Here is a 22737-nt window from a genome sequence, read left to right as displayed (position 1 = left end):
ATCGCATTTGAGTGATAAAGATAAATCAAAGATCCAGCTAAAGCTTAAACAAGCTCATACTGAAGCTGAAAAATAAACTGGGTTGAAAGAAATAAATTTTGAATCAACTCCAATGGACCAGACCAAAATGATAACTTTGAATTGAATCAGTATGTTAAAGTACCACCATTTAATGAAAATTAAGTTGGCAAATCCAACAGTAGGTTGCCCAAACCATGGAATGTTCCCAAAAAAAATAATTATTACTATTATTATTACAAAATGTTTTAACTGGTAAAGCACAAGAAGTTTATGCTGCTCTCTCTCTCTAGAAGACTTTATGAGTTATAATAAAGTTAAAGCAGCTATTCTTAAAACATCCAAGTTAGTACTAGAGGCTTATTGCCAAACATTTGTAAATTATCGTAAGCAAGATAGTCAAACTTTTATGGAATTCACACACGAAAAAGAGGTTTATTTTGATAGATGTAGTTCTATGCATATTAGCAACAGTTTCGAAAAACAATGTATAATCGAGGAATTTAATTGTGCTTGCAATAACCACAAAACTAACTTAGATGAAAAACGATTTATAGTACTACAGGAAATAGTTGCTCTAGTTTGAAATCTTCTGACAGTCAAGATAAAACTTCATCAAAGCCATCAAGATCTGTCTGCCATTTTTGTAAAAAAACCCGGAAATGTTACGTCCGATTGTTGGTGTTCGAAAAAGAAAGAAAAAGTAAAGTAGACAACACCCAGTGCATTCGTCCCTGTATATGGGCGTAGTTTCACCAGATCACCTGATTTTGTTGATTTGGTCACTGATATAAATACTGGTATAGTTAGGGAGGAATTTAGACTTTTTATGTCTGTTGGTTCTGTGTCTTAACACTGCTAATCCCATACCCATACGTTCTCTCTACCTGATACTATAGGGATTCAGTCATTGTTGTTAGAAGGTATATTGCCTTTAGATTTGAGTTCTGCTAAAGGTGAGCTCGTCATTGCTCAGAATATTTATAGTGACTTTGTTAATGTTCCTCTTCATAACATTTATTTAACTTCATACCTTGTTTTGGAACCAGTTGTGGTTGGAGTAAGACCTACTCTGCCAATCAATAGTGTATCATTATTGTTGGGAAATGATTTGGCTGGGCAAAAAGTTGATGCCAAACCCAAAATGGTTAGTGAGGCAATCAATATTTCATATAAGGATGTTGTCACCAAGGAGAATCCCAATATGTTTTCTTTGTGTGCTGCGGCTCCAGCTCAGGCTGTGAAATTTAACCAGAAACAAATGATAGACATGTATTCAAAGGACAGTAATATGAATCTGTCTCCAGTATTTTCGGATCCAATGGGAATCTTGTGGATATTGTATTTCTGACAATCCCTCAGTCAATGACAATAATGGATGTAAGGAATCTTGGCTCACCTGGTGAAATTCCATTTGCTAGTAATTCCACTGAATGCTAAGCAGGCAAACGATCTGCCGATTTCTTCCCTATTTAAATATGCATTCCAAAAAGAAACTGGAAAAGTTCCAAATGGTAATTTTTCAAAAATGGTCTGTTTATCAGGAAATAAAGAGCGCCAGCTTCAGAGGACGGGGCTGTAGTTTATCAGAAACCATTGTTCTGAAAGTATATCATTCTGAAATATTGAAAGTTACCCATGAACTCCCAATGGTGTTAATAAGATATGCGACAAAATTGAGTATTTTTGGCCAAAAATTAGGCAAGATGTTTTTGTAAAACTTGCTATAACTGTCAATTGGTTGGAAAACCTAACTAGAAATTCCCTGTTTCTCCTTTGTTTTATCTTAGCTTTCTAAGGACTCTTCAGGAGTGTGATTGTTATGTTGGGTTTTTAACAAAATGTCGTTTAGGGAACCAGTATTTGTTAACTATCATGTGTTCAACCACTTGATTCCTGAAGCTATCACTTTGAGAAACATTTTAACTCAAAAACATTCTAAGGCTTTGATTATATTCTTTACTTTTGTTGGTTTGCACCAAAAAAAATCGTTCCGACGAGGGATCTAATTTTTTGTTGGGGTTGTTTCGACAAGTTATCAGCTCGGTGTTAAACAGATCAGATCTAGTACATATCATTCAGACTCACAAGATGCTCCTGAAAGATTTCATTCCACCTTCAAAACTATGATGTCGACTTACTGTCTCAATAACTAAAAGGATTGGAATGAAGGAGTTAATTTTATTATTTGCTGTTCGTGTGTTCGTTCAAAAGTCATTAAGGCGTATACCCAATTCAATTTTATTAATTGTGTTGATCTCTACTAATCTACTCTCAAGTTGAAAATCTTTTGGAAAGATTTAGAGTAAATTAATCTGAGACCTTGAGTGTGGTCAAATACATCAATCGAAAAGGTTTGACATTCTGAGTTCAAAACTGTAATTACATCTCTCACCGGTCAAAAGGTGACGGTGCTATGAACTAAAGTTTATATTTGAAAAACAACGAAAAAACTCAGAGCCGTCCCATGAGCCGCTATGCCGCGGGTAAAAACAGGTTTAAAAGTTACACTTCAAAATTTTACATTAAACAGTACAGTACAGGGATTTGAACTCTAAACATAGAGAACTTAGCTGCCGTCTAAATAACCATAGACCCGGCACGACCAGATGGTCAAGTCGCTCGACTCATAATCTGAGGGTCGTGGGTTCGAATCCCTGTTACACTACCCACGTTCGCCCTTTCAGCCGTGGGGTGTTATATGTGACGTTCAGTCCTACTATTCATTGGTAAAAAGTAGCCCAAGAATTAGTGGTGGGTGGTGATGATTATCTACCTTCCCTCTACTCTTTCACTACTAAATTAGGGATTATCTAGTGTAGATAGCCCTCGTGTAGCTTTGAGCGAAATTAAAGAAAAACAAACTAGCCATAACAGGTAATAATCATAATGATACACAAAACCCATACTCCATTCACTATAAAGGATCATAGGTCATTTTAGACTTGACGATCTTACCACAAAGTCTAGTCCTACACGCCTCTAATTTTCAGGTCCAAGATGTCATTAGAGGTGAGCGCGACACAGGAAGTAACAACCAAATATCTTTCCCGAGTATACGACTTCACGAAAATGGACTTGTACAAATTAAAGTTGACTCCCTTCTACAAACATTTTGCCCTTTAGCCAGTTCTTATGCAGATTTTAATAACTATGTCAATGAAATAATATCCAACGTATATCCAACTCAATTTAATCAACAGTTCCCACGTGCCCCAAATACCAAAACAACCACTGGAATTTAACCTGCGAGCTAAATAAATTAATTTTTGACAGAAATTATCTTGATGCAAACATCAAACCACACATTCATAAAACTACCAATGAAATATGTAAAGATCACCATGAAGTTAATTGGTTAGAATTCTCCAACTCACTGGATAACGTGAAGAAAAATATAACGTTATTCTGGCGTAAATTTGAAAATAAATTTAAGAAACTACCATAAAGAATACAACTCCATGAAATTAAGTAGATGAAAGAATTTGCAAACACTGAACACAAAAAGGCCACTCTTTTAATTAAATACTTCAAAAATATATTCATGACACTGAACTTTCAACAGCAATCATGCTTGCTACTTTTCTCACAGAAAACTTTCGGGCCTCGTTTGGCATAACTGTCTCAGATTTGAAGTCGAACAATATAACATACCAGTACCATTAGTAAAATTGGACTCCTCCTTCCTCAACAACTGTAAGACGAAAGTTAAAACAAACAATATCCCAAGGGCTAAACTACAAGCAAGGGCTTCTCCAACTATTAGTACTGAGTCTGCTTTTATACGTACTTTCTTGTAAATGACATCAACTTCCCAGGATTACGTGGTTGACATTCCGATACGGAGTACGTCTCGAGGTCACTGTCTTGCTACTATCAAAATTCAAAATCAAATAAATGCCAAAACGAAATGGTGAAACACGTGGTGTGTAATCTTATGTGTACCCATCCAACATCCAAGCGCTCGTACATGGCAGAGCGCTCGAATGAAACTTATGTAAAATACACAATATCAGGCTTAAGTTTTTTTCCGACACATAAATAGCCTTCATCGTCTGTCCTGTAGAAGTAGGTTTTATCGGGGCATCCCCGCTTACCCCCACAGCAAATTCTTGGCATAGGATTTATAGATCTCCGCTCCCCTGAAGCAGGGCCGTTCAAGCCTATATTTAAATTTATGTTCACTTTCCTTTTTCTTTCACCAATATCAAAATATTTGGTGTTATTTATCCTCTTTCTGTTTACGGGTAAGAAAGTGTTGTGTATGTGTTTGTGTACACATACATACACATATACGAGGTGTGATCAAAATGTTTTAAGACTATTATTCGGAATAAAAGTGATTTAGATACATCAGTATTATATGCTATATCCTTCAAAGTAACCTCACCCTCAGCTGATACACACTTGTTCCACCGTTCCTGCCATTATCGGAAGCAATGCTGGAAGTCTTCAACTGTTATGCGACTAAGTTATACTTTATGGAAGATTTGAATGTTTTTCCTTCCAAAACTTCTTGAACAAACACAACAGTGTGTGAGGCAGAGTTATCATGATGAAGACGCATGCAGAGTTTTGATGTTAAAATCATCTGACACGATCCAAAGGAAATGTCCAGTTCATCAGAAATTTTGTGTATAGTTAATGGTCGATCGTTTCGAATTTTTTCTTTCACCTTAGTGACCGTTTCATCAGTGGACGATGTCGACGATCGCCCAGAACGTGGATTATCTTTGGCTGATTTCTGGCCAACTTGGAAGCATTTTATCCACTGATAAATGGCAGCCTTACTTAATCAGTCATCACCAAAGCCAGTCCTCCTTAACCATGTTTCACGCAAAACTTGATGTTAACGCGTTCCTCTTCTTTACTATTCATTTTTATTACGAGAGGGCAAGAGATACGTCTGTCTTTAGACACGTTTTTCGCAACACGGGTATAAAGTCTGGAGAAATGGCTTGTTTGTGGGATGGATCTTTAATTTTGCGTTTGTTTCTTTATTTAGTGTTTGAGTGTTTTCTATGGTTATGTTGTGTTTATTTGACTTGCAGTGTTCGAAAACGTGTGAAGGTGATTTTTTGTTCTTTGGATTTTTGAATTCAAACGCAAAATTAAAGAAGCCGTACTTATACAACAACTTAAACCCAAAATAAACCAATATAAAGGAACGCCTTTATACCTATATTAAATATAATAAAATAATTAATATAAAATTATATATTCAAACATCTAACACCGCCCTCTACATTCCGACACACAGTTACACAACCCCTTTCAAACATGTGGTCAGCTTCTGGTCAGTTACCTCTTTCTTTCTTTGTGAACCTGATGATGACCGAAGGTCGAAACGTTGTTCGCTCTTCTACGTAAAATATTTTCTCAACCCAAACGAGCCGTTTTTGCATATATATAAACCACGTGTAAAAAAGTTTTTAAATACAACTTAGGAAGTACGAGTTAGAACACTGAAAAGTAAGAAAACAAGGTAGGAATGGATGGGATAACACTATGGTTTTTGACCTGACAGCACCTCAAAGTAGGTGTGGCTACTGTTCTGCTCATTCCTACTTCATTTAATTTTTTGTAACTTAATAATTGTGGACCTAAATTTCTTTGTAAACTTTGTTTCAGCAACCAAGTACAGATACATATATGTAATCAAATTATATAACCTAACAAAATGCATGACATAAGGGAGGCATTTGATTTTAGAAATGAGACAAGAAGCTGTAATAGTCACACTGCTAATAAAAGACATAGTTAGCTGATTGGTAAATGGTGAGCCAAAAGAATAGCATCAAAAGCATTGATTTTTGAAATGTTTAAATTTGAGTATTTAGAAAGGATTAGCTACTGATGAAACTCAATTCACGTCCATAATTGGATCACATTTCAAAGAAAAACATGAAGTAGAAATGGATAGAACATTGAACACACCAACTTTGAAGTTGCACCACGTCAAACACCACCATTCCTATTTAGTTTTCCTACTTCCTCTAACCATTTTATTTAAAAATTAAGACTTGTCTCATAACCTTTTTGGTATGAAGTCTTAAGAATGATTAGGCTCTTGGTCTATCCTCCTCATAGATTTTCTCAGTTGTCTCTTGGCATTTCTTGGCTTTGATATCTTTGCTATGGTTTTTCATCCATTTAGCTAGAATGACAGCCTTTTCTTTGACTAGATTAATGGTTAAGGTGTGTTTTGTATATTCAGCATTACTGTTTCTAACCTTATCTCTATTCTTGCAGTAATGACCTCTTCACTTGGACAAAGAATTTTCATGATTATAAACATCAGATCTTGGTCACAACCTAAATATAGAAGATCTATATACTTTTGTTTTTTTTTGTTTTTTCTTACCAAGGTAACATGACTGCACGTAAATTATGTAGCACGTACACATAAGCAATCATGCACCTGCACATAACATGAAAGCAGGTTCTTACTTGGTAACTCGCATGAACATGCTCATAATAATAGAATATGGCTACTATTACATTGTTGTAAATGGTTATTTTTATTACTAAACTACCAAAAACACTTTATGCCAAGGTAGCATAATTCAATCAGGTGGATTTAGATTTGCATAGTGAAGGTAGGAGAGATCTATGCCTTTCCAACAGTGGTCTGGTGGTTAGATTGACAAATTTGAATTTTTTGTAAAATTTGTTTTCACTCTGCAAACTTTCTCAAGTGCTTTAGTGGCTTATCACTTTATAGTTTGTCTGTCTATTACACAGTGCCTATAAAGTGCTTAGTATTTTTCCTTGTTGTTTGCAATGTCATTAAGATTTTAATCTACACATAGTGCACATCTGGCCCATTCCTACTATAACTACCACACCTGCTGTAGTACCCAGAACAATGAAAGAATGTTGGTAGCATCAGAATATTTCCTTTCAAATATTTTCTTGATAACTGAATTTGGAAATCCAGTTTTAGTGAATCTGCAAATTTTGTGAAGTCCAAAAGCAATAATCCCACCAATTCTATGTTTGAACCATAAGAATGATTTTGATCGTCTCCTCAGTAAGTGTTGAGATTCTCTAACAATACAGGAACTAACTACTCAATCTAACAGGTGAAATCTACTAACAACTTAGTAAAGAAACATACAAGTTTCTTTAACTATATTCACTGATCCTTATATCTCTCCTTGCAACAACTTGTTCTTGGACCATCTTAAACTTCTGATTCAAACCTATGTCTTAATTTCAGAGACAATCCTCTACAATGTAAACAAGACACAAACAATTCTTAAATTTTTTTTGAATACCTGTAATATCAAACAAAAACATCTTTAAATCTTCACACAGGTAGATAAAGCCCACTGGACATTCAATTACCATCATATTTTCTATACATTCTTTCCATACAAATTATGGGTCAAGAGCCATGTCATTGCATTTATTGACTCGCATTCAAAATTTTTATGGAATTCTATGGTATTGATATAGTAATTTATGATTTTTTTGGTTGTTCAAATGTATATACAAAACCTTTAAAAATTCTGTTTCATATCCTTCATATGCAATATTTAAGGCTTCACAAACTACAACAAGCAGTAACGAAGTACAAAGTTTGTAACTAAAAGAGATAATTTGATTTACTTACTTCTTTAATTACTATTCTGTTGTTTTAAGAAGAATAAGTTTTACAACTTGTTTGTAAATAGTAATAATCTAAGAACATGTACAATTTATGATAATTGAAGTGTAACTATTTTACCAAATACTAGTCCCTAAAACACAGCCAAAATAGGTCACTTTGTAAAGGTCAGTTTTGTATTCTTGGATACAGTAACATGAGTGCATGTACGTCTTGTCACTAACTTCTATGATATTAGCCACCAATAGCTGAAAGGTCAGTATAATATAAATAATAAATGTATAATGTTATGATATTTAAGCTATTTAGAATAAACGTCTGCATTTGAGTTATAATTTGTAGTCAATTTAGAAAAAAAGCATAATTTATATTCATGGTGGTTATGAAATTGTTCAAATCCACATGTACAGAAATTCCTATTGTATAGTGAAAATAACAGATAAAATAAGGTTTTTCTTAAACTATTTGATAATTATCTAGAGGTTACAAAGTTTCACATGTGAATTTTTTAAAATTTTCTGATGTATAACATTTTTTTATCTTAAAATGAAAATCAATCTGCATGTTGAATAGTCAACATTGTGGAAGATTTTATTACAATATCTTTAATTAGAAAAATCCTTATACTTAATTCAAAAATCTGATATTGTATACAAAAGCATTGTTATACTTACCAATAACCTTTACAATTTTGTAAACATATGTACACATAATCAAAAAGTGCTATCTAGAAGTCATGTTTAGCCACCCATTACAGAAAATAAAAACTATAATGTACAATGTCAAATAGTTTTAACAAAAAACACTATTTTGCATTTGCAATATAAAAACATTTTCTGTACTACTAGAGTAACACCATCAGTTTGTCACTGTCATACTTGAAACTATCTATTTTCTTTATTTTTAAACTTCCTCATGCATGCCTTGAGCACCTTTGATTCTCAATCCTAGTTACCTGTAATCCACCAAGTTCTCGATCTCATTTTGAGTAGGTGATCTCGTGTATGCTATTTCTCCTCACATGTGCCACACCCAGATTCTTTATAATTTTTAATTCTTTACAGAAGCAACTGTATAAAAAAAATGCTTTTCATTCCTGTTGCTTCATTATATATTTTTTTCAAAAGCAGCTCAATGACAAATTCAAATATCTAAAATAATGTAAACATACTGCATTAATTCATACCTGAAAATGTCATTGCAAACTATAATGTAAATAATCACTTATTCAGAAAACACTGAAAGTAAAAAAGCAAACAAAAATATATTATTTCCTTTGAATTTGGCATAACCAAAGTAGAGAGCAAGATTAGAGTTTTAAAGAATTAAAAGAACAAACTGATGATTATAACACTTCATGAATTATTCTAATGACTTGCCAATCCAAATTTGTGTATGTAGTGTAACTAAATAATTTGAGAAATGACAAACCTGATAATATGAAATGGATTAATGTGTTTTATTTCCATCAAAAATAAATGGTGTTGCACTATAAGGTGTTTCTTGTGGTAGATATCATGAAAAGTAAAACATCTATTATATCTTGTGAAAGTTACAGGAAAATGCACAATTTTCTATATGCAAACACAAAATGAATTTAGAAAATTAAAATTATTCATTGCAAAATCTACAACTGAATTGCAACACAGAAAAATTAAAGTATCTAAAAATATAGTTTATGAATCTACTATAAAAAGTACTATTATTTGTTTACAAGAAAAATCTTGGAAAAATAAAGCACAAACTTCATAAATCAATCACTTTAATAACATGTTTCCTAATTACAACTATTGCTTGTTTAGTGAAGTACTATAAAGCTGTTTCACCTAAGTTTTAATTCTACTCATACAATGATGTATCTACCCAAGTCAAACACTGCTCTCCAAGTACTACAGAGAAAAATTTAATAAAATTATTGGACAGAAGTTTTATTTTGCACAGACTACCAGAATCCAAGCTGACTGTTCTAAGCTTAGTTCTGTTTACTGTGCCTCGATACATTTATATGAATCGGTTTAACTCATTCATCTAGTTTATCAACAATTGTGTACATATATTCTCTATTAATCTCTCGAACAGATTATTTTGTGTTAAAAATCTCATACATGAATTCAAATACAATTCTTCAAATTAACTCAATATTCATTACACCAGTGTTAAAATATCAATTTCCACAAACTTGCAAGGACATAAATACATCAGGTATTTAACATTTTCTTCACAAAATACTTCATCACTAACTACAACACATCAAGATCAGAACATGAACGTTTTGACTGATATAAAACTCAGGTGCTAGATATTTATAATTATTACATGTTGCTCCCTCTCTTCAACACAAAAATCTTTATCAAATTTCTAAACTATTTATTTTTCAAGTTACGAAGAACAAAAGTTAAGTTATTTATATGCTATGATGTGAAACCCATTTTCTTATATGAGAGAAAGCTGATTGCTCAGGAATAGGACAATGAAAATATCACAATCAAGTTAATATTTGAGACTGTTTTAATATCCAATTTTAAGATTTAATTTTGTTGAATTTTTTTTGGGTATCAGGAATGACTAAATTCAAAATGTTTGAATGTTTTGATTGTCTTTCAAGATTATAAGCTATAATATATAGTAACAGAAATGATTACTTCAATGCCAGCTTTAACTGCTAAACACAGTACTTATGAGACAGGAAAAGCAGCTCAAATCTGAAATAAATAAGTGAAAGTTGAAAATTTTAGAAACCAACATTAAGAAAGAATTTTTCATTTTGAATTAGCTGAAATATTGGTGGAGCAATTATAGGGTGATGAATTCTACAAATACAATGAGTTGTTTCTTGGCTGTAGCAGAAGTAGCCCTATTTTCTAATTAGCCTAGGGTGATACAGAGATCTGAATTCAAGTTAATTCTTTATGGTACCTACAATAAATAAATTTTTCATTTGTTCTTTTATAATCATTATTTTTACTTCAGTCATCAGAGCAGATGCACTGACTACTGTGTTATACATCATAATTCTATATGCTGATCCTCGGTGCGATGTAAAACATTCAACATGATTTCACACCAGTAAGTGTACTCTTGATTCACTAATAGAGATAAAAACAAACAATCACTAGAAAGCAGGTTTTATACATACATTACTTTAGACATGTTCATTTATCATTCCTTTACATAGCTATTTATGATACATGAAGGGATACAGACATTAGTTTCTTGTAATGAAAATAACCATAACACTCGTGTATTGAAACCAAAAGAAGTAGTAAACAATCATAAATCAATCATATCTGCCCACAGAAACTTGAACTACATTATCAGATAAAAAACACAATCAAACATTCACATACGTAGGTGAAATCTAATGAGCCTTTCACAATAGTCTTTTTTTTCTACATTTAATTTCATCAACATTTAGTACACTTTTGTGAAAATCTCCTGTCATCCAGGTCTAATTTAATCCTACACAATTTTTAATTGTCATTTCATAGTTCCAATACCATTTTTAAAACACTTTAGGATATTTCATAATTTTATATCAAAACTTATATTAAAAATTGAGATATTTCTTAGTTTCAAATTACCAGCAACATAAGTATTAAGAACAATTATTTTTTCAAAGTATTTATTTTAAGGTTTTAGGCAATAAAATTCTGCATACTAATAAACTTAAACATACAATGTGTTATGAATAATTTTTAATCATTCTATGAGATACTAGTGCAAACTATGATAATTAATGACTACAATTTATGTTGATTTACATAATTAGACTTTGAAGAGAGCTTCACACATGAACATGTCACAGGGTTAGAAAAACAAAATTTAAATAGTCTCAAGAAATAGGAAACTACCATCAAACCCTCAAATTGTTTTGATAAATAATCATGACAGCAGTAATTATATTTCTTAATTGTTTAATGACTTAACATTTCATATTCTGAAGTTTAGTATAAAACATTTATTTAAAGGTTACAGATTTGATTCTTTTAAAAACGTGAAACACACCTTTGTGATCAAGTTCTATCACAAACAAAAGGTTTCAGACCAGATGTATTTGGTAAATGCCATGAAGAGTACAAATTATAGATGTTTGAAGAAGTTACAAAAATGTGCTGTACAATTTCCATCTGAAAAACACAAGCAAATTTAATAAAATTATAAATTTTTTTCAAAGTAGAATGTACAACTGTACTTTAAGACAAGGAAAACAAAACACCTAAAAATGCAGTTTACAAAGCTAACAAGATATAAGATAGGATTTCAAACCTGCCCATCCAAGTGTTTCAAGTGCTGGAGCCACAAAGCAAGCACCATGTATACAAACCTTAAAGTGTGGTTTAGAGGCTTATTTGTGTGTTTAAAAGTTACAGTAATTCTGTTTAAGGAAAAGAAATAACAAAAGTTAGGTTAGTTTTACCGAATACAGTAGGTAACAGCAAAGTATTCTGATAACTTGGCCTCACAACACTAAATTTGAGTCTATCCCAATTAAATAACAAAAATAATTAAATTATTTATTGAAAAGAGTTATATTTGTCAATATATACATTATCTATATGAAGAGCACTGTAAGCAAAAACATTATCTGGCCTGATAAAAGGTAGTGGTGATGCCATTTTGAAAAGATCATTGTTCATCAATAAATCTTTGGCAGATATTGCTGTTGTTTATATAAATCACATAATCAGTAAAGGTGACTACTATATTCAGTCAAATACTATATCAAAAGAAACATGTTCATAATTAGCAATCTAGTGGAACTGCTTGGATATGAAAACTTCAATTTACAAATCAGTGATAAAAACAGTTGAAATTTTAACATGAAGTGTTTTTACATGTTTTTTCAAAATATTCTTGTAATAAAAGTCTGCAAATTTTGCAAATTGAAAAGTTACAGAAATAGCCAAAAATAGATAAAATATAGTAAATTTATCCAAAGTTTCATGCAACATGATAAAGTACCAACTGTAAGATGTAAAATAAGGGAATATTTACTATCTTCTCCTACTGATCTGAATAGGGTTAAAATAAAGTCAAGTTTCAGTTCAACTTTGAAATTACTATTTCACTCAACCATAATCAGAATGACTAATATGAATACTGAATCATCTACACTCAAAGCAATATCCCAGTTTAATGCATATAAACAATACATGAGAGAAAAACAAAAATCAAATACTTTATTAGTTGAAAAGCACAAATTTTACCAATTTGGATGTTGTACACAAACATTTTGGTTAAGTTGAAATTAATGTCATGCTTTTTGCCAATCTTATAATATTACCACCTGTCTTGTTAAGCATCTGCCAGTCCAAAGGATAGGCAGATGGGGCAATTTAATAAAAGCCTGGAACACTTTTTTTTAAGCAAAAACATCTCTAAAATTCAGTGGAATAAATTTTTAGTTCAGAACTGTTGGCCAAATCTATGTAATTAAAAGAACAATGTATATCAGTCAGTTCATGCACATATGTATACTACCTTACAAGGAAATCCAATATTGACTAATTGTATAAATATAAATATGAATAGTATAAATATGTTAAAGTAAACATATAATAAATTGTTCACTTTTAAATAATGTTTCTTACCACATATTATTATGACTGTTTGGGAAAGCACTTCCAAACCACTTCAAATAAGTCTTAATTATATTCATACAATAATGTATCTACCAAAGTCAAATACTCTGTGCTCCAAGTACTACAGAGTTGAATATAATACTATGTTAGAACAAAGTTTTATTTTGCACAGGCTACCAGAAGCCAAGCTGATCCATCTAAGCTCAGTTCCGTTTACTGTGCTTCAACATATTTATATATATCAGCCTTGAGAATTCATTCTCCTAGTTTATCAATGCTAAATCTCAATGAGCAGTGGTATTTGCTAACTCATTTACTAAATAAAGTTCCCATTCATGAATTACATTCAATTAATAGTGTTCCTCAAACCACTGTATTACAAGCAACATATAATTGGCAGTGGATGCTGCTAGACAGTTGCATTCCCTCTAGAAAATTCAAAATAAGTGACAGTAGCAGAAACTCTTAGTAGCTTTGCATAACAAAGACTTGTTTTTATTTAATAGAAAGAAAAACAACTGATTAATCAAAAGAGAGGCAACAGAAATATAAGAATCAAAGTTAGCAGCAGTAGACACTGAGTATGGTATAGGAGTTTTAATTCCAATTGTGAAATGTATATCTGTCATCAATTAAAGAATTTTTACCAGGACAGCATATTCAAGTTATATGAAATGCTATGATTTGTCTTTAAATAAAAAAATAACAAACTGAAATTATCTATTTTCTGAAATTTATCATCAGACCTAAAGGCATCAGCTCATAGAAATGCAAGTGGGTCTAGCCACATATAAGTATTGGCTCATAAACATGAAAATTTCAAAAAAGTACTACTTCTCTTAACTTTGCTCTCAAAAAAGTTCTGTACACATTACCGACATATCTCCAATCTCAAATATTAATATCAGACCACATTCTTAAGGATTCAGAAAAACTGCATTTTACATTAGTTATCAGTAAACTCTTGATGCACCATCAATATGACAAATAAGAACAAACATTCACTTGGCAAATAGAATATCTAGCAAACAAGTCACTAATTGTGATGAGGAAATTTCAGAAACAATAATAAACTCACTAATAACTTATGCCTTAGCTTATATAATACACATGATGAAGACTTAATTTGGTATTTCTTTATATGACTTATTTTTATATATCTAAAATGATAGAATCATTATTTTTCGATTATAATATAACTAAACATAACGTGTACTTTTGAGTTAACAAAAAAGTAAAAAATCCACAATGTGATAGGCTTGTTGAAGAGCTGGTCTATCAGGCAAATAAGGAAATCTTCAAACACTTGTACACATTGATGAAACCACACATTTCACAATTAGTTAATTTTTTCATAAACTTGGATTAAGAGTTCAAACAATTTATATTTAAAAAGGTATTCTATTTTCAGTTTCAGGTTAAAGCAACTTAAACACAAAAAAGTAAAACTATTTTCCAAAATGTTTATGACCAATGTAAAAAATCTATTAATAAATACAAATATATACATACACATTGGAAAATTATAACATTCATGATTTGTTTTGTAAACCAAAACAAACAAAAATTGCTTTTCAACTTTGCTCAAATCTACTTAAAGGCTATCTATGACACAGACATCACTAATTTTGAAAAACAAGCTAGAGGGAAGGCAACTAACCAACACCTCCAACCCTTGGGCTATTCTCTACCAACAAAAAAGTGGAATTAACCATCAAATCATAACATATTTCTACAGCTGAAAGGGCAAGCAAGGGTAAGGGTTTCAAACCTTGCAAGTCAAATGCCCTAAATAACAGGCCACACCATGTCACAGAAAACTTGCAAAAAAACTAAGAATGAGCTTTGCACATGAATGTGCAACAGGATTAAGACAAAAATGTAATTAATGTATAGTTTCAAGAAATCAGAAGTTTCATTAAATCCTCAATTTTCTTTTAAACTCACTGATGATTGTAAATGTTTTCACCTAATATTTTAGTTCAATATTTCACAACCAGTACAAAAATAGTTAACTTGAAAGATTAAAAACTTGTGTGCATAAAATCTCTACTATAAATGTGAAAACAAACATCTGTATTCAACTTCCATCCAGAATAAATGGTTTTTCATTAAAAATGATGTATTCTGGTAAATACTATCTAAATCTGGAACTTGATAGTTACTAACTCTGTACATTTTCCATCTGAAATACACAAGAGAAAATTATAATAAAAACTATTCATAAGAAAATGAAAAAAACTGTAATACAAGGAAAACAACACACTATAAAGTCCAATGTATGAATTAAATGAAAAATATTTTTAAGCAACATCTGAAAAAATCTAAGGAATATCTGGACAGTTATCAAACGTACATCTTATTCAAATAATTTTATCTGAGATAGAAAAAGCCAATTTTACAACATATCAAATGAAACTAAAGTCTTAGAATGTTTATTGCATTTAATGAAATTTCAAGTCTGATAAATATTCTTTAGTCCACAGGTTCTCCCAATATTTTGGCACAGAACCCTATTTTTTTACTACTGTGTATTATCAAGACATTAACAGAGGTGATAAAATACTGTTTCTTGGTCCATTGAATATGCTAATGGCCTTTCTTTTATCCAACATGTCTACATCATACAGCTTATATTATGGCTGGAACAAAACAAATTGCTCAGTTACTCTCCAAAAGTGATGTCATTTGGAGCAATATTTCAACACTTACATTAGAAGTGTTATTGTATTAGAGCTCTTGTATAACCCAGCTGCACTCCTTAATCCCCATTTTATTTTATTCTTGGATTCTCTACTCTTCCATAATTCAAAAATTATTCCTTTGAGTTAGATAAAGGTATCCTTCCAATATTCCCACATCCTGCTAAACATCATCATCAGCTATTATTTAATGAAATGTTACTTCCATAAATACTTTCATCCTTACCAGTACTTAGAGATTTGTAAAAGGAAATGTATGACTATATCATAAACACCACATACCAAGAAGGTAATAAAATGTAAAAAATTTTATTCAAACATCAGCAATGTGAAGTTGCAAATTGTTGTTACTAAAACGTGGTGCACACTAATTTTTTGTGGCAATTTGATTGCCCATTTATGCCTACTTACTTTATATATAAAACTAAAGATAGACAATTTCCTCTAATTGTGCTTTTTAGATTTCAAACACTATTAAAAGAGAGTATATGCTAATTATTTACTTTCACTGTTTCAGCTGAAGTGTACAGTTTAACTTCAAGCACCTTGAAAATGAATTCAACTGAAAACAAATCTTTTGAAAAGTCTTCTACACTTGTAATGTGGTGTTTCTACAACAGTGGCCTTCCATTCAACTAAAATCTCAACATAGATACTCTGCCTAAACAATTTATCAAAGAACACCTTGTAATGGCTTGAGCGCTAACCAGTTACTTTACTAATTCAGTGACTATACCTTGTGCAGAGACCCGGTCTTCACTCTACTTCAAAGTTCAAGATAATTTTATACATCAATTATTATACAGTAAAGTGTGAAAGTTTAAATAAAATTAATTTACCTAAATAGTAAGTGTTCAGTAGTCCTTTGCTAATCTTATCGCGATTTCTTCAAGAGTCAAAAACCAAACCATCACTGAATCAGCAAAGTACTAGTGCTACTACTAAACTTTTACTTGCAATGTAGTTAAATGTCTATTGCGATTTCAATTTCGTTTTGAACATTTCAGTATTTTTAATTACACATTACTCATTAGAACGGTCAAGATTTGCAAACAGATTTAGAAAAAAATCTTAAGCATAAAAATTATAATGTACTATAAAAATCATAATTAAAATCTTTAGCTTATTATAACTACAATAAATTAGTTCTAAGGTATTTAGCTTAGCCAGTACATTTAAAACTAAATCTCGGAAAATTAATATAATAAAACTACTGATAATACAACCTCACTCGTTACTTCTCGAACAATGACAATACATGCAGTCACCACGTTGCTTATATGGTTTGACATATTTCATTTCTAGATGCCGCTTTAAATTAGAATTAAAAAATACTTTTTGTAACACAATAATTTTAAAATATCAACCATAACACGACGACGTAGTAAATAAAATGTTTTCCATAACTCTGTTTCAATAAATTCTAAAATCAACTAAAGCATTTTATAGTAAAGAATAACAAGTATTAATATATGGCAATACAAAATAATAGTATTTGATCATGTTTTATATGCTTAATACCTGTCAAATATACCATACAATGTAACAGTTCCAGAAGAGAAATATACTTACCTTTTTCTAAACATGTGCATTCTTGTTTCTGTTACTGCCATTATTTGCACTACTGAGTAGCCAGCTATGAAAACTAGAGACGCACCAAAAACTTAATATCGTGATAACAGAAGTGTGTTACACGATAGTCTTAATAAAATATTAAATGTATAAGAAGAGATGTTTAAAACAACCCAAAACGGCTTGTTTGGGTTGAGAAAACTTTTTTTTATATAGAGGAGCAAACAACGTTTCGATCTGCTTCGCTCATCGACAAGTTCACAAAGAAAGAGGTAACTGACCGATAGCTGACCACATGTTTGAAGGGGGTTGTGTAATTGAGTGTAGGAATGTAGAGGGCGTGTTTAGATGTTTGATTATATTTATTAATATAGGTATAAAGGTGTTCCTTTGTATTGGCTTATTTTGGGCTTGAGTTGTTATATAAGTAAGGCTTCTTTAAATTTTGCGTTTGTTTCTTTATTTAATATTTGGGTGTTTTCTATGGTTATGTTGTGGTTATTTGACTTGCAATATTCGAAAACGTGTGAAGGTGACTTTTTGTGTTCTTTAAATCTAGTTTCCATTTTTCTACTTGTTTCTCCAATATAGAAGTTGTGGCAGTTATCACATTGTATATTATAAATAATGTTGGTGTGGTGTTTGTCAGTGTAGTTTTTACACAGTATAGACCTTAGTTTTGTGCCTGGTTTTTGAATAAAATTGATATTAACTGGAATGTTATATTTTGTTACTAGTTTTTACCAAATGTTGGTTATTTTTCTGCCAATGTCGGGAATATATGGTGTGCAGCAGTATATGGTTTCGCGATTGTTTAATTCGCGAGATATATTTACTTTTGTTGGTTGATTTTGCTTTTTGTCTAGGTGTGTGCATATAACGTTTTCTACGGTTTTTGGAAAAAACTTATTGATAAAGTGTTGCTTTATTTTGTCTAATTCGTCGTTAATTTTATCTGGTGAGCATAGTTTTGTGGCTGTGTCTATTTGGTTTCTTAGTATGTTGAGTTTTTGTTTTGTTACATGTGCTGAATCCCAAGGAATGTATAGTCCAGTGTGGGTGATTTTTCGCTGGATTTCAGTTTTGAATTGTGTATCGGTTCTTGTAATTTTGAGGTTAAAAATGATATTTGATTGCTTTCTTCCTGTTCACATGTAAAGTTAATGTTGGGATGTGTAGAGTTAATGTGATTGAAAAAAGTAAGTGAGTGTTCTGTAGATCTGAATCCCGCAATCGTGTCGTCTACATACTCGTATCTGTACCAGTAAAAAGTGGATATAATGCTGTGTTAATTGCTTGTGTTTCAACCTATGTCATAAAAATCACGAAACCATATACTGCTGTTTTCCATATATTCCCGACATCAGGAGAAAAATAACCAACATTTAGCACAAACTAATAACAAAATGACATTCCAGTTAATACCAAATTTATTCAAAAACCAGGCACAAAACAAAAGTCTACACTACGTGAAAACTACACTGACAAACACCACACCAACTTTATTTATAAAATACAATGTGATAACCGCCACGACTTCTATATTGGAGAAACAAGTAGAAAAATGGAAACCAGATTCAAAGAACACCATCACTTTCACACGTTTTCGAACACTGCAAATCAAATAAACACGACATAACCATAGAAAACACCCAAGAAATACTTAATAAAGAAACAAACATAAACAAACGTAAAATTAAAGAAGCCTTACTTATACAACAACTCAAGCCTAAAATAAGCTAATACAAAGGAACACCTTTATACCTATATTAATAAATATAATCAAACATCTTAGCACGCTCTCTACATTCCTACACTCAGTTACACAACCCCCTTCAAACATGTGGTCAGCTATCGGTCAGTTACCTCTTTCTTTGTGAACTTGTCGATGAGCGAAGCAGATCGAAACGTTGTTTGCTCCTCTATATAAAAAATATTTTCTCAACTCAAACTAGCAGTTTTCAGATATATTTTTCTAGAAGTGGATTTTATCGTCATCACTGAGAAGAGATGTTTGACAGGAATACAATATGGAGCATATAATGATTGTACAAGTTCAGAAAAAACATGGTGACATAACCTTTATTCTGAAGACGGCTGGTATGGGTATTTAAACTTTAATTATAATAAAGTAGAAAACGTTTTAACCTTTTTTAATACCCGTATCAGCTTTCTTTAGTATACAAGTTATGTCACTGTAATCTTTCTGAACTTGTACAATCATTACATGCTCCATATTATATTCCTGTCAAACATCTCTTCTTATACATTTAATATTTGATTAAGATTATGAGTATAATAAATGTAGAAATGATCAGCTTGGTATGATGATCAGATTGCTCGGTTCTCGATAGTACACAGTGTCGCTCTTTCATTCCTGGAGGCCTTATAACGTGACAGTCAATCCCATTGTTCGTTGATAAAATGATCACCTAAGATTTGGTAGTGGGTGATGTTGACTACTTGGGAGCTTTCTTCCCTCTAGTCTGTTATTGTTAAATTATGGAAGTCTAGCGCATATAACCATCAAATAACTTTGCGCGAAATTCAAAATAAATTAAATCAGTTATTAGCTTTTATTATTATTATTGTGTGTTGTGTTGTTTTTGACCTCTCAAATTTCACGTTTGGAACTCTTCAGACGATTCGATTGCCGAGTGTCAAATTTGAGTTTCCTTAAGAATATATTCTAGTGACGGAAGTTATTATTCTTTAAAGTTTATCATAAAATCTATCAACTGTGACTTATTTTACATTATCAATTGGGTGCTCGCTCATATAATGGTATTAATACTCTATAAATGAATTTTTTTTATTCCGGAAACTGGTCTCAAAACTAACTGATGAAATTTGATAAATATTTTAGTACTGATTTAATGGCACCAGCTAATTCAGATGACCAGATGATTAATAAAATCGCTAGATATTATTTCTGGTAAAATAATAATAAAAAGCCCAAAACTTTGTAAATATATAAGGTCGGGTGTATTCTAATGCTTATTATATTGAGCCACTGAACAGTTCCACACTTTCAGCTTGGAGTACATTATTTAACCGCTTGTAACTGTTCGTTTGTCATGGCAAACCGATTAAGACAAATGCGCTTCAGCACCACCAACTCTTTACTAACGAATAGTTAAATGCTGAAATCTAAAAGTTTGATATCCAACACTGAGTAAGACACAGATAAACTATTGCATAGCTTTGAACTAAAAAACAAAAATAATCCAATGAATAGTGAAATTAACAAACACATTATAGCACCACTACTGACGAAAGTGCAAGTCGAGCATTTTAATCACCAAACCATGCCAGGACTCTCACTTAGAATAATTAGAATGCATTGATTCATCTGTCACTTGGGTATTCTTGCTATTAATGATATTTTCGGTAAAATTCCAATATCTTACAGAATTTAGCTATATTAGGAGACTTAAAATAGCCCCAACCTATATATTAATTGCAAAATACTATTTGCAATAAAAAGATTGAAAATAATGATATAAGTATATACTAAACATTCTAACCAGGGGTGTTAATTAAACTAACAGTAAAGAAAAATTTAATAAAACTTAGAAAACGCAAAACTTCTAACAATATCATTAAATAAGTTTTCAAAGAAGCCGGGAATAGCATAGTTTTTAGTGAAATTGGTCTGAATCTAATGATCTAATGTTCGCGTCCCGTTGACTTAAAATCGCACTCCACGCTTTGGGTCCATGGGTGTGTCGTAAAAATAATGAGCAAATCCCATTATTCGATGAATGAAGAAATGAGTGGGTGCTGATGAAGAGCTAATTTATTATTACAAAATCAGGGATGTTTTTTTTCGCAAATACTCCATGTGTAAATAGTGGGGGTAAATTATAAGTCAATAACTTTTGATTAAGATATAAATTGTAAAGATTCAAAAACACAATATGATCCGTTTTCCTGAATAAAATAATAATAAATATTGAAGTCATAGTTTCACGTTCTGATAGAGTAAAATTATACTGCCACCTATTGGTTAAATTATAAATTTATAGCATATTTGTTATTAAAGGAGGGGAGAATTTAATAATTTTGATCGAAAATTGCACATGATATATCACCAATAAATAATAGCTTTTAACATTTAGTTGTTACAAGAAAGAAATAAAGAGTTTTAATCTTATAGTATCATATTATAGTTCAGTAAAAAGGTACTGACAGATTATAATCTAATGAACTTTTATTTGTTGGATCTTGTTTTGCCAGTTAAATAAATGTAAAAATATCACAAAATGACAGGATTCGAAAAGGTAATAGTAAATTAAATCTAACATATTATGTAACTGTTATCACGATCTTACAAGTTAGTTATTTGAACGTGTATCTATATGATAATTATATGATGCATTTTAATTTATAAATTTGTACATACGTTTTAGAAGATTAATAGAATGATAAAAATGAAATAGAAACTATGAAATATTTTCTGCAGTAACAAAGATAACTGTCAATGTCAAGTAATGCTATAAATGCAGTCATGGGTTGTCCATCCCACTTTTTTGAGCAACAGCACATGAACAATTTGTCTCAAGCACTGATAGTAAGTGGCGTTAAATGTCACTTTAGTCTCAAACCGAACTGTTCATCCAATAGTTGTTTCAGCTCGACCTTAGGATATGTTTATGGTGTGGAATTTCACCAAATCAATTTCAAATCGTTTCATCGAGACTTCTCTTTATGTCAAGACAAATAAACGTAAAACCACGAAACTTTTCGTTCTTTTTAAAGATTAAAACCAATTTACCTTGTGCTGAAATGAAATTATGGTTTTTCGACCTTACTGAACATAAAAACTACTCATTAAGACAACAATATATTTAACTAATGAAAAATTTAGTTATGTACTTTTAATTTTTATCCCATGATCTATTAACTGAGTCAATTGTTTTAACCGCTAAGTCCTCTATAGCTAAAGAATTTCCATGGTAAGGTACATTAATTAAAGACTTTTTTTTTTTTCTTAACAGTGGCTTTATCATTACATCTTACAGAAATTGAAGATTCACAACAATCATGTTTTGCTAGCACTGAAAAAGAATTATAAAGAATTAATAATAGTGTCACACAGTTTCACTAAATTTACCAAGATTTCAATTTAGTGGCATGATTATTTTAACTTCTTGAATAGCGGTTAACAAACTTCGTCAAAAAGTGTTTATTTGATCATGAGTTATACATAATACGACAATTAAAGTAGGAAAACCTTACTGGAAAAATA

General features: G+C 31.3%; 1 long non-coding RNA gene across 1 annotated transcript; it reads right to left on the bottom strand.

Annotated features, from left to right (window-relative positions):
• Nucleotides 1-9070: 9070 nt before the first annotated feature.
• LOC143225932 (uncharacterized) lies at nt 9071-17817 on the bottom strand. The gene is made up of 3 exons (XR_013014200.1): nt 17487-17817; nt 11636-11757; nt 9071-10716 (listed from the first exon to the last, which is right to left on the bottom strand). It is a non-coding gene; the product is annotated as an uncharacterized LOC143225932 (long non-coding RNA).
• Between the last annotated feature and the right edge of the window lie 4920 nt (nt 17818-22737).

Source organism: Tachypleus tridentatus, chromosome 9 (assembly GCF_004210375.1).
Source record: "Tachypleus tridentatus isolate NWPU-2018 chromosome 9, ASM421037v1, whole genome shotgun sequence".
Classification (NCBI taxonomy): domain Eukaryota; kingdom Metazoa; phylum Arthropoda; class Merostomata; order Xiphosura; family Limulidae; genus Tachypleus; species Tachypleus tridentatus.
This window is presented reverse-complemented; position numbering and strand designations above follow the sequence as displayed.